Raw genomic sequence first — 12,984 nt, 5'->3', positions numbered from 1 at the left:
GAACCGTGTTCCCACAAGTTGCTTTTAGATAAAATCACAGCTTTTGGAGCTGGAGGGGACCTCAAGGATGCCTGCTTCCAAGCAAGGATATCTTCAACTTCATCTTAAAGCCTAATCAACTGAGGCTCTAAGGAGCCATGACAACTAAGTGTAATGTGCTGTCCTGGGTGAAACATAAAGTGGAAAAATAAACACAAAAAATAAAACATAAAAATGAAAGGAATCAAAACTAAGGGAATCTGAGAAAGTATGGACTTGAGTTAATAAGAATATAGATGACCCTTGAACGAAGCAAGGGTTAGGGATGCCGACTCCTACACAGTGAAAAAGCCATGTACTGCTATCTCTGTCTCAAAAAGAAAGGAATTGATAAATGACTAACCCAAGGGCAGGAAGCTGAAACAGTTTGGGTAAAAGCAGGACTCAAACCCTAGTTTTTCAGATTCCATGTCTGTGGTCACTAATCAAGGCCAAACTTTTCCACACACTTAATTTAAAGATCTGTAAAATGAAAATACAGGTACTATATTTATTGAAAAAAATCTATGTATAAGCAGACCTGCGGAGTTCAAACCATGTTGTTCAAGAGTCAACTGTATATCCATATTGGTTCAATAATTGTGACAAATGTACCACATTAATGTGAGATGCTAATAGTAGGGGAAACTGTGTGTGGGGTGCATAGGAACTCTGTACTATCTGCCCATTTTTTCTGTAAATCTAAAACTCTCTTAAAATAAAATGTTTATTAAAAAAAAAAACATTACTCATTTCTGTATTCAGAAAAGGAATTACAAAACTGACCTTTTATTCTAATTGGTTATGGTCACTTTCATGTTACAAATGCTTAAAATATCAAATGTGCAAATTCCTTGCTTTGCAGTCTGTAATCTCCATCCCTGCTGAAATTATTGATATGTCTGGCCAGAAGGCAAACAGGATCAGCTATGGGCTGACCACACCCAGGACTGTGTCTATGCCCAGGCCCCTGGCATCTGAGGGAAGTGTCTTAACTAAAGATTCTCACACCCTACCAGCTACCAGGTCCATTGCTGCCATGACTCCCTGCCCAATAAGCCTCAGCTGGTTTTCCCTAAAACGCGGGCTCCTCATGGGAGTGGGGAAGCCTCCATGGGGGTGGGGGGTCATTTGGACAGGCTGCTCCCTTGGGTGCAAGGAAAGCTACAAGGACTTGGATAATTCTCCTTGTCTCCACATCACTGAACCTGAACTTGCATGTCACCTATTGTCAGGAAATCCTACAACACTACACTGTAAGACGTATGCTCCAGGTGACAATGGAAAGTTGGGGATCTTCTAGCAGAGGAAGCAGAAACCAAGAGCGAGGAAGTGGCTTGTCCCAGGTCACAAAGTCAGCCAGTCCAGAGCTGCAAGCAGAACACAGGTGTCCAGATAACTCCAGTGCTGGGGAAGTAACACCCAGAAGCTCTTATTTTAAAACAGACGTGTAAAATTGACAGTTATGGAAAAGTGGAGAATCGTTGGCTATTTTTGCTTCTTTTATTGTTCCAGAAAACTAATGAATTACCTTTTGAGATGCCAAGTTAAATCCTCTTGGACTATCAGTTAAAATTTCCTTAAGTTCACAATTATTTGGGGAAAAAAATGACAGCTGGTTTTTCTGTTGATGGTATGTTTTCCAATTTATTCAGCTGCCTGAAGTCTATATAATCCATAAGTCAAATAGGAAATTGTAATTGAAATTAGAAAAGGTTTTGAACTAAATGCGAATGAATATTTGACATATTAAAGTGTATGGAATGCAGCTAAAGCAGGGATTAGAGATAAATTTATAGCTTTAAGTGTTCTTTTAGTAGTCTTGTTTTCCTGAAATATTTTACAGTGTTATCACTCACACTTGGTTTATCGATGTCCCTACATATGTCTGTTTTCCTCTCTAATGTTCATTTCTCAAATTAAATTTCCAAGAATACTACACTCAGGTAATAATGATGAACCAGAAGCTTAGGGGTTGGTTGAGCAATGAAATACAGGTTAAAGTAAGTATTATTTTTCTTATACTGTGCTATTTCTGATAGTTTTTGTAAGTACACACATATAATTAAGAAACAAGATTATCATTGTCTAAAAACACAGAATAAATTTGACATAACCTGAAATAATGGAACAAGGCAATTTATTATTGCACAGTTTTACAAAAGAGTCTTATGAGATTTTGTCATGGTTCCTTAAGTTAAATATATTTGAATTTCCATGGTTGCCCTAGAGATCCCAATTAAATTCTCCTAAGTATTGTGTCTATCATTTGGGTACTGTCCTCAACAGTTGACACTTATAAGCATTTATTTAAAAAGCAATAGCAATAGCAATATTCAACCCACAAACACTATTTTCTACAACTTTAAAATATTAAAAACTACCTAGGTGGTAAATATTTATCTTAGGAAATTGGAAAATGCACACAAGACAAGAAGCCATCTCTAATTCCATCACACAAAGATAATTACCTTCAATAATTTGCTTTGCATATTCCAGGTTTTATACATATTTATATTAATTTTTATCAAAGCAACAGATTAACTATTTAGTATAAAATGCTTTATACTAAAAGCAGATAAAGCATGGATGTAGAGAAGAAACTTATGGAGACCAAGGGGGGAAAGCAGTGGAGGGGCGGGGAGGTGGGATGAGTTAGGAGATTGGGATTGACATATATATGCTAATGTTTGTAAAACTGGTAACTAATAAGAGCCTGCTGTGTAGCACAGGGAACTCCACTTTGCTGTACAGTAGAAACTAACACAACATTGTAAAACAACTATACACCAATAAAAATAAATAAATAAAATGCAACGTTTTAAAGTGGCACTTTAGTTAGAATGTGACTTAAAGAAATACCTAGGTACAAATTGTTACTGTGTCACTAAACACTAAACCCAAATGTTATCCACTAAGGTTTCATTAAGCTTTCTACTTCAAGTAAAATTTTACACATCAGAGTTCTTGACTGCAAACAGTTAAGCATAAACTTAATATATTGGAAGTCTATCAGGAACTACTGAGATGGAGAATCAGACTTGAAAAATGGTGAGGAATCAAAGAAAGCTAGTTGGCAGGAACTGTTGCAAAGCCATCGCATAGGAGCGCACTGGTGTGGACGCCACAGTCATCACCACTGCATACAGGACAAGATCGTGGCCACCACCCCATCTGTGCCTCCAGCACCATGGCTTCTCCTGTAGTGCTGCCAGATACCTCCAGGCTGGACCATGAAAAGACTCTATTAGAAAATCGTTCAATATATAAGAGCCAAAGAAATGGAGCTCCATTTAACAAAGTTAGCCATAGTCTTAGTGGAGCTTTCAGACCTTCACTGGTAGATGGAAGAATTAGGTAATTCTAAGTTTTAAATTTGGGGGACATGGGCCATGTGGATGAGGAGAGCAAACCTCTCAAAGATTTGGACATAGTGACTATAAAAAAGGACTCAGCAAGTATTACTATTATGGGGGAAAAATCCTGTTCATGTAAAGGCCCCACACCTCAAACTTAGCTGAGATCTCTGGTCAGTAACTAACCCAAGTCAGCAGCAGGCTTAGTGCCTCTCTAGCGCATAAGTATATTTTAACCCTGGGAAGATCTAATCTTCTAAGGAAACATTTAGGGGAATCAAATGGATAGTATTAGCCCTTTCGTGTTAAGATGGATTCTGTGCAATTCAGCATGTTAAATATTTGTATCAAAGATAATATGCTGTGATAGAGTAATTCAAATTAAAACCTGTTTAATTAGGTAATTTATTTGGTTGAAATTTTCAGTGGAAATTTACTACGACATTGAAGCATGCATGTTCATTTAAGAATCACTATCTTGAGAAAGAGAATTGTTCCAATCCCGGGATGAGGCAGAACTTTGTGGTGTGATGTGATCAAGAGTCCCTTCTGGGAGATACTTATTAACCTACATGGTTAAATGCTTGAACAATTTTCTGATAGACATTAATTAGCTCAAGAACCTCTTCTCAGAACAGCTCAGCTGACTTCAGCCTGGTGAAATGCCTCAGGCCCTTAATCACTGTTTATCCAGTCTTGCTGTCTCCTTAACAAGAATCTTAAAAATCCAGTCTAAAATGATTCTCTAATCATTTCTTCCTGCTGCAAAATGCCTGTACTAAGTTGCAATCTTTGAATTTCTTAGAAAGCCTTTCCCTTGCAGCAAAACTTAGACCCAGGCTCTGAATCAATTTGTCTGAGAAGTTACTTTAATATTTATGTTCAATTCATTAGATTGTAAAATTTACCATAGTATTTGATTATTCTCTCAAAAAGTAGTGCCTAAAAAGAAAATCCAATGCTAAATTTATAAATTTAGTTAAAATTGTTTCAATGAACATGATGAATCAAATTTATAAATAAGACCAAAGAGTTACCACAGACTCCTTTAAAAACTGTTAGCCAAAAATTCATTGATTAATAAATGAAATAATAAGATTCATAATTTGAAGTTAAAATTTAAAGATGGGTTAGTTTTGGGGATTTGCATTTTTAATAATTAAATATTAATTCTTTTTAAAAAGATTGTCTTCTGAATAATCTTTTCTGTACACAAAGGCCTCCTTCAAAGGCATTGAAAATACTCATATTGATTCCACCAAAACTTGCATAATGAGGGATTCCACAAGGAGCTTGGATCCTGAGAAGCCAAAGTAATAATTAATGACTGTGATGAGAGGTGTTTTCTGTTTTTTGTTTTTTTGGTTTTTTTTAAGGATGCTGTCATGGTTCTTTTAAATGCTACTGAAAGCTTACCATTAGCCTTTTTCAACTATTCCCCCAAATGGAATCATGAAGCAAATCCTTTCTTAAAATTGGTACTTAAATCTCTCCTTTTCAAGCGAGGTCCTCCAAGGAGAAATTCACATAATCAGCTTTATGTCTCAGTTCTATGACTTTTTGTTTTGTTTTGTTTGGGTTTGGTTTTATTTCTTATGTTCACTCTTTCCCACATGTATGGAGTAGAAGTACAAGTTTGAAAACAAATGCACACAATGTATTGTATCTTCGATTTGAATGTCTGGTACAATTAAACTGTACATCCCACAAAGACATTTTTGTTTTTCATCTCCTCACCATGATGTTCCTAGAATTTACAACATTGTAGTCACCCAATAAATATTATACTTGAGTGACTGAATGACATGGAGCAAATTATTAAAAGACGCCCTTAATCGCTTCCATCTTCCTTCTTGCTCTACCTTACTTTCACCCTCACCTGGTTCAGTACATCATTTCCCTCCCTGTAGTTCACCTTAGAGACAAGTGGTACCTAAATTTACTCCTGGGATAAGTATTGGCCTGTAGGGTTAGATGATTTCCTCCAGTTCTAAGGGCAAAGCTGACCTCAGATAGGTCTCAGGACAAAGCTGGAGAGCTTTGAAGCCAGGTTGAGTCGCTGAGTCAGAGGACGAGGTTTGGCATTTAGAGAGATGGGGATGTAGGAGAACGTAGAGTTATGGGTTGGGAGTAAGTATCTGCAGATTGAAGTCTGCAGATTCAAGAATTCTAAAGGATTTGGTTTGAGGTCACCCAAGGCCAGAAGAAATAGGCAGGGGAAAGGGATAAACCTTTTAATTTAATGGAATTCTTGGAATCCGGAACAAAGAAATTGCACATCCACACAAATGCATCAGTGATGCACAATGGTTGATGCTAGGTATGTGCCGTCTGCCTTCTGCGCTGGTATTAAAACAGCATCCCGCCTGCTGGGCACTTTCTGGAAAGCAGGTATGGACGGACTCTGGGAAGAAGACAGCCATCTGTAGTTTAATTCCCTCCTGGATCCCACCGCATTTCCTCTCCCAATAACAAGAACAAAGAAAATAAGATGTAGCATATTTTGATGAATATTGTAATGTGCTTTGAAATCACATACCGGGGGGTGTGGCGGTGAAGGAATCAAACAAATGCACTACGGAGGTTAAAAAGACCAAATCAATACAATGAAAAAGCCAAATTTCAGGTTTTTACTGAATAACGATGAATGGTTCTTTATGTGTAATTGAAGCTACATTCACAACTTTTATATGATTAATTTTCTGGAGGGCAATGAAGTAGAGACACCCATTATAATTCTGTTTGAGACATACATTATTAGTCAGAACTGACTACCCTGCTTGTGAGGTCCAGCGCAAAATAAAAAAGTAGGGGGCCCCTTGTTCCCAAACAGGAAAAAAGTGTCATTAGGGTACTGATGTATAAAGATTTCCCTTCTGTGATTTCTCTCTTGACTTGCCACAGTGCTTTGTTTGCTAGTTAAAGTCACTCAAAGTAAAGAAAAATTAAAAATTTAAATTATTAGTATGAATTTTTTAGTTCATCTTTATATTGTGCAAGGCCAGCTTTCTTTGCAAATTTTTAGAGCATTTAACTGGTATGTGGAATCATCAAAATGTCACAATCCCTATTCCATAGTGTGTACATGCATATGTATTGCATTCTTATCAGAATGGTGAGAATGCAGCTCAAAATTAACTCAGCTGTTTTTATAGCACTTCTTGACAAGCACACATTCTACCCAAATTCTGTACCTTTGGTTTACTCGTGAGTCAGGAAGGACCTAGAGGAAAAGGGACTGTGGGTTGCTCCATCTCTAGGTGGTTAGCTAACATAGGGAAGTAACACGAGGAAAAATGAACATATTAGGATTCCATGGCCACTTGTGTTTCTTAGAATGCATTGCCTTCTTTATGGATTCAAAACAAGTTCTGGTCTGAACCAAAAGCTCGGTGTCTCCCAGCTGTCAGTGTTTCTGCCTACTCAGTTGCAGACATACCACACTTACTTTGTACTTTCTTTGACTTACACTGAGCTCCCACACATTTTGGGTCCACTGGAATTCTGTGCTGTTGGCACCTTGCAAGTGCTATACTGGAATGGGGCATCCAGAATCCCTGGACACGTACACTGAGTGTTTATCCTCTACCACATGTGAGCTCCAACATCTTATCATACTTCACTTACGAAAGACGAGTTCAAAGATAAAATTGAGAATTTCAAGACCACAAAAGCAAAGCTTTAAGCCAAACGTGGGGTCCTTCTGAGCGCAGGGCCCTGCTCAGATTACACCTTCGTGAAGACAATTCTGTTGTTATATTTAAAAGATAAATTAAACTTTTACTTGAAAGGGAAGCAATAGTAAAGTGTCAAAGCTTGGACAGGTAAGATTCTCAGCACGTTTGCATATGTAATGCTTTTAATGCATGGAGAAATGTACCATAGTCATCAATGAGTAGAGGTGAGGAGGAAAGCAAAGTTTCTGCAGTGGATACAAGCATCTCTCTCTTTACTTTTTCCTTATAATTTTACAGGAAAACTAATAATGATTCTTCATGATATTATTTACAGTTTTATATCAGATTTCTAGAAAAGCAAAGTTTGGGCTGCAGAGTGGCACAGGTGCAGATACTTCTAAATATCTGATTTTGGAATATGGGATTGAAGACAAAAGAGACCCTGATGCAAGAAGAGACTGTGTTTTCAAACAGTTAATTTTTTAGGCGCTTCTCTGGCAGAGGAACTCATTTCTCCTTAGAAACGATGTGATAAATACTGACTGGGTCCTCAGGTTAGTTTGAAACAACTATAAACCTGGTGTTGTGCATGGCGTGTAACGTTAACAGTGCAATTTAGTAAACAAAGCCTCGCGTGTGATATTTTTATGAGAAATGCATTTCCAAGACTAGGCACACATTTCCACTCAACTTACCCTGTGTGAGCAGGGGCTTCCCTGAGTCCTATCTTGGTTGGTGGAATTGAAGCCTAAGAGGTTCCTCTGATCCCAAAGAGTGTGTTGGTAGCCATGAGATGGTGAAAAACCTAGGTCGTCTGTGGTACTGGTAACTTGCTAAATTTCTCTGTTTATAGAAGAGAGGGGTTTGTGGAAGGAAGAGAATGATCATCTGCAGATACTTAGGAGAACATGTCTTGAAAACTGCCTTGCAGAATGCTGGATGGACATCCCTTTACTGGATATCCTAAGATGAATTCCTTCTCCATATGTACCTCTCTCTGGGTAGAAAAAATTAAGGTTTTCATGTTGTTATAGCAATGTAATTTTAAAATCCGTTGCCCTGTGAGTGTTGGACAAGCTGAAATGTGTTGGCCCTTCGGCATAGTATCTCTCTATAACTTGTTGATAAATCTAGAAAAGTTTTAAAAGCCTTAGGGAGATAAAAAGCTGACCCAACAACTATATTTCAACAAAACAAGACTATGAAAATTAGAAATGAGAAAGTGATGGTTAAAGGTAATGACCTATCAATGCTCAGAACAATAATGTTAATAATGATGGCTGACATTTATTTAGGGTTTACTCAACTCACATAGGCACCATGATTTATATACATTAATTCATTTAATCCTCATATCAATCCTCTGATATACATATTGTTGTATTCAACATTTAAAAGTGAATTTATAGAGTCACCAAGATGTGAAGTGACTAGACCAAGAAGCTTCTAAGTAGTGAAGGAAAATCCATACTCAGTGAAGGAAAATCCATGTCTGATTCTGGGGCAGTTTGTCTCAACATTATGCTTTATTTTTATGTTCTTATTTTTGACACAGTTACTACATGGTGTATACTCAGACTGTTGATGCTTTGCTGAATATTTAATATGTAATTAAATTTAATATTATTTTAATTCCCAATTTAAATACTACTCAGAAGTGTTAGGCAAGAATCTGTGTTCATTTAAAAATAAAATTTACTGGCATGTTATTAAAAACTATAAAATACTTCATAGCCACAAGATGGAATTAGAGATACTTGGCTACAGTAAAGATTTGGCTTGATCAGAAATGAGAGATTATGCCTTAAAATACTACTTATTTGGGGTTAAAACAATTTATCCCTCCTTTACCATTTTAAAGCTTTTTTATAGATGAAGAAAAAATATTAAATTAGAATTTTTAGTTCCTCTATATCTTATATCATCCAAAGGGTAATGTAAATGAATTTATCAAATGAATGTATTAAATACCATATGAAATTCTTTTTCCTATGTTTCTAAATAGCTTTCATTCTCCGTGCCTCTAAAAAAAAAAGTATATCCAACACCAAGCAAAGTGCTTGATACGTAGTATGTCTCAAAAATGATTTTTATGAGTTAAATAAATTAACCATTGGATACTAATTGTAACACGTAATAACTGCAAGAAAGGAAGGTAATGAAACCTAGATCAAATGCTTTTATCACTACTTGTAGCAAACTAGAAAGGACAAAATAAAAATATCAAATTGATTTCAGCAAGAATCTGAAATGAAGAAAGAGCGATCTGAGCTGCAAACCACATAAAAGTGACTATTTGAAAGGATTAAGATTTAAAAACACAGAGACACAAGATTATGTAATGGAGTGGAAATGAATTCTCTCCGGTTGTAATGGAGAGTGTGGGAAAATGTATGGAGGTTTAGAGTAGCTTAATTCAAAGTGAATATAGTTACGCAGTTGTTTTACTAAGGAAAAATGGGTTTCTCAAAATAAAAGACATCCTTTATAATTACGGTATTAAACCCCATTGGGGAGTAAGGATGCTGCTCTTATGTTTCCAGAACACCACAGAGAATTTTTCTTGTCTATGCCAAGGACAGTTATTCTCTCTTCAAACTAAATCAAAAAGATTCAATGACAGAAAAAGACCTGTTATATGAATATCATAGATTAGACATTGTCTTCTCTAGTGTTTCAAAATGGATTTAATGGGGGTATGTTTTTTTCTTGATATAAAATTTATTTTATTCTAGAGTAAAAATAATTTTCAAATTAGTTACAATTAAGTTATGTATCACTAAGGCTTTTATTTTTAAATTTTCACTAGATGTAAGGGATAGACATGCATATATATCAGTGTCATGTTTCAATATACAAAAATTCATTTTTATCGAAGTTTTCATGTGTTTTATGGATCTCAAGTGCCTTATATACATGCTATTTCTCCATTTTTGTGTTCTTTTATGGTTCATATTTATATTCACAAAAGCAACATTTTATTTATTGCCTTTTATGGAATTTCATTTTTGAATATGTTAGAAAAGACCTAGTTAAAAGACTAGACTAGACTAGAAAGACCTAGTTAAAAAACTACTGTAGGTCTTTTCTTTAACATTTTGGATCTTGCTCTTTTTTGCCACCATCTTTTTCACCTTTCTTCACTACAACAAAATGGCTTTTAGTTAAAAACCAATCTTCTCCCCACCTCTCTCACTTGTCTAGAAAAGCATTTCTTCTCCCGAACACCTAGAATGGTGAAAGTACATTCCTGCTTTTGAAAGATGTTAGCTTCTAAGTCTAGCAATTTCATTGCTATTTGGAAATTAGCTTGGGGTCTTACAGAATGGGGAAGATTATTTTAAAATCTTAATCAAAAGGGCCAGTGAAATAAATCTTTAAAAGAAATAACCCATTCAAAACCAGGAACGTGATTTGAGAATGAAAATTTACTGTAGTATCCTATGGAGTTACACGGAATTACAACCAATCCGGAAGGTTTTCAAAGTACATTAGGAAATGTATGCATTCAATTAAAATAAAACCTTGCAGGAGGTGCATTAGGATATGTTTGCAATTTCTAATAGTATAAGAAAAGAGTCATGCTGGGGTGAGATTCTCAAATTCTATAAACAATAGAGCAAGAATTTCACATCTCCAATCTGATTGTGATATTGTAATATAAAAGAAATATATATTTTAGTCTTTGTCCCTGGCTCCTGGCCAGAGTTCCTAAAGCTTTTGTAATTTCTTAAAAGATAGAGGTGTTAGGAGTATCTTTTATTCTACTATTTGGTCTCTTAAACCCCTTGGAATTTTCTGTGTGATGGGAACATCTCTTGGCAAGCTCCTGGATAACTTCAGGATAGAGGTTGGTCCCAAGAAAGACCAAGCCATGATTAGAAGCTTGGAACTTTCAGCCGCACCCCTCCCCCACCCTCCAGGGAGGGGAAAAAGGCTGGAGATTGAGTTAATAATTGATCATGCCTACATGATGAAGCCTACACAAAAATCTCTTAACTACAGGGATTGGAGAACTTCTGGCTTAGTGAACAGATGCATGTGCCAGGAGGGTGGCAAACACCACCTTCATAGGGACAGAAGCTCCTGTGCTCAGGATACATCTAAACCTCACCTTATGTATCCCATCCTCTGTTATATAATAAATCGGTATGTAATTATTTCCCTGAGTTCTGTGAGCCATTATAGCAAATATTCTATTCATTCTATTGAACCCAAGGTGGGTACATCCAGACAATGGAATATTATACAGTACTAATTTCAAGCCATGAAAACTTATGTAAGAAACTTAAGTTCATATTATTAAGTGAAACAAGCCAATTTGAAAAGGCTAAATACTGTATGATTCCCAACTGTATGACATTCTAGAAAAGGCAAAACTGTGGAGAGTGTAAAAAGATCAGTGGTTGCCAGAGGTTGTGGGAGAGGGTATGGATAAGTGGAGAACAGAGGATTTTTAGGGCAGTGAACTCTATCAAACTCTGCATGATACTATAATGGGGATACATGCCGTTATGTATTTTTGTCTAAACCCATAGAATGTACAACATCAAGAGTAAACATCATTGAAAAATATGGACTTCAGATGATAACATGTGCCAATGTAGGTTCATCAACTGTAACAAATGTACCACTCTGGTGGGGGATGCTGATAAGCTAAAAGCAGACTCCTAAGATGTATATATATGTGTACATGGTAAGATTCCAAGAAAACCCCTGCAGAACGGAATTTGGAAGGCTAAAGTGCTGAGCAGAGATTTCAACAGCTTCCTGATGCTGAGGAATGAGAAATTGAATCCATCTAACTTTATTCATTTCCTAGTCTGCTCAGGCTGCTATAGCAAAATACCACCAACTGGATGGCTTAAACAAGGAATTTGTTTTCTCACAGTTCTGGAGGATGGAAATCCATGGTCAGCGTGCTAGCACGATCAGCTTCATGGTGAGGTTTCTCCTTCAGGTCTGCAGACAGCTACCTTCTCACTGTGTCCTCACATGGCAGAGGGAGAGGAAGCAAGCTCTCTGGTGTCGCTTCTTATAAGGGCCCCACCTTCATGACTTCATCTAAATCTAATTACCTCCCAAAGGCATTATCTCCAAATACCATCACACTGGGGTTAGGGCTTCAACATATAATTTTGGGAGGAAAGAGTTTAGTCCTTAGCAATGGGTATTAGTTTCCTATTGCTACTGTAATAATTGACCACAAACTTAAAACAATACAAATTTATTATCTTACAGTTCCAGAAGTCAGAGGTCTCAGTGAGCTAAAACCAAATAGTCAGAAGGGCAGCATTTCTTCCCAGATGTTCCAGGGAAGGGTCCATCTTCTTGTCTTTTCCAGTTTCCAGAGGCTGTCTGTATTCCTTGGCCCAGGACCTCCTTCCATCTTCAGAGCCATCAATGGCTGCTCAAGTCTTCCTCCCACTTCCATCTCTTTCTTCTACCTCTCTCTTCCACTAATGAGAATTCTTGTCGTTTCATCGGGTTCACACAGATAATTCAGGATATTCTCTCCATACCAAGGTCAGCTGATTGTCAAACTTAATTCCATCTGCAAACTTAATTATCATCTCAATATAACCTAATGTATTCACAGTTTCTGGAAATTAGAGCATGGATATATTTGAGGGGGTATTATTCTACCCACCACAGTGGGTTTGGTAAACAACTCGTTTTATCTTGAGACCTCAGAAGGACTATGCTCTAGGAAAAAAAGGTCAATATTGAAATAGCCCATGCCTACCAAAACCCAAAACAAACTTCAACAAGACCAAGGTGATCCACTAGACCTCTACCTACCTTTCTCAGAAAACAAAGCATTTTTGAAGGAACCACTATAATTTTTACTCACTTGTCTAGCATCTAATCAAAAATATGAAATATACCAAAATACAGAATAACAAAATGGAAATAAAGGAGAATATAAGTAA

Source organism: Balaenoptera musculus, chromosome 7 (genome assembly GCF_009873245.2).
Source record: "Balaenoptera musculus isolate JJ_BM4_2016_0621 chromosome 7, mBalMus1.pri.v3, whole genome shotgun sequence".
Taxonomy (NCBI): domain Eukaryota; kingdom Metazoa; phylum Chordata; class Mammalia; order Artiodactyla; family Balaenopteridae; genus Balaenoptera; species Balaenoptera musculus.
The sequence above is the reverse complement of the archived record's forward strand: the minus strand, read 5'-3'. Positions refer to the sequence as shown.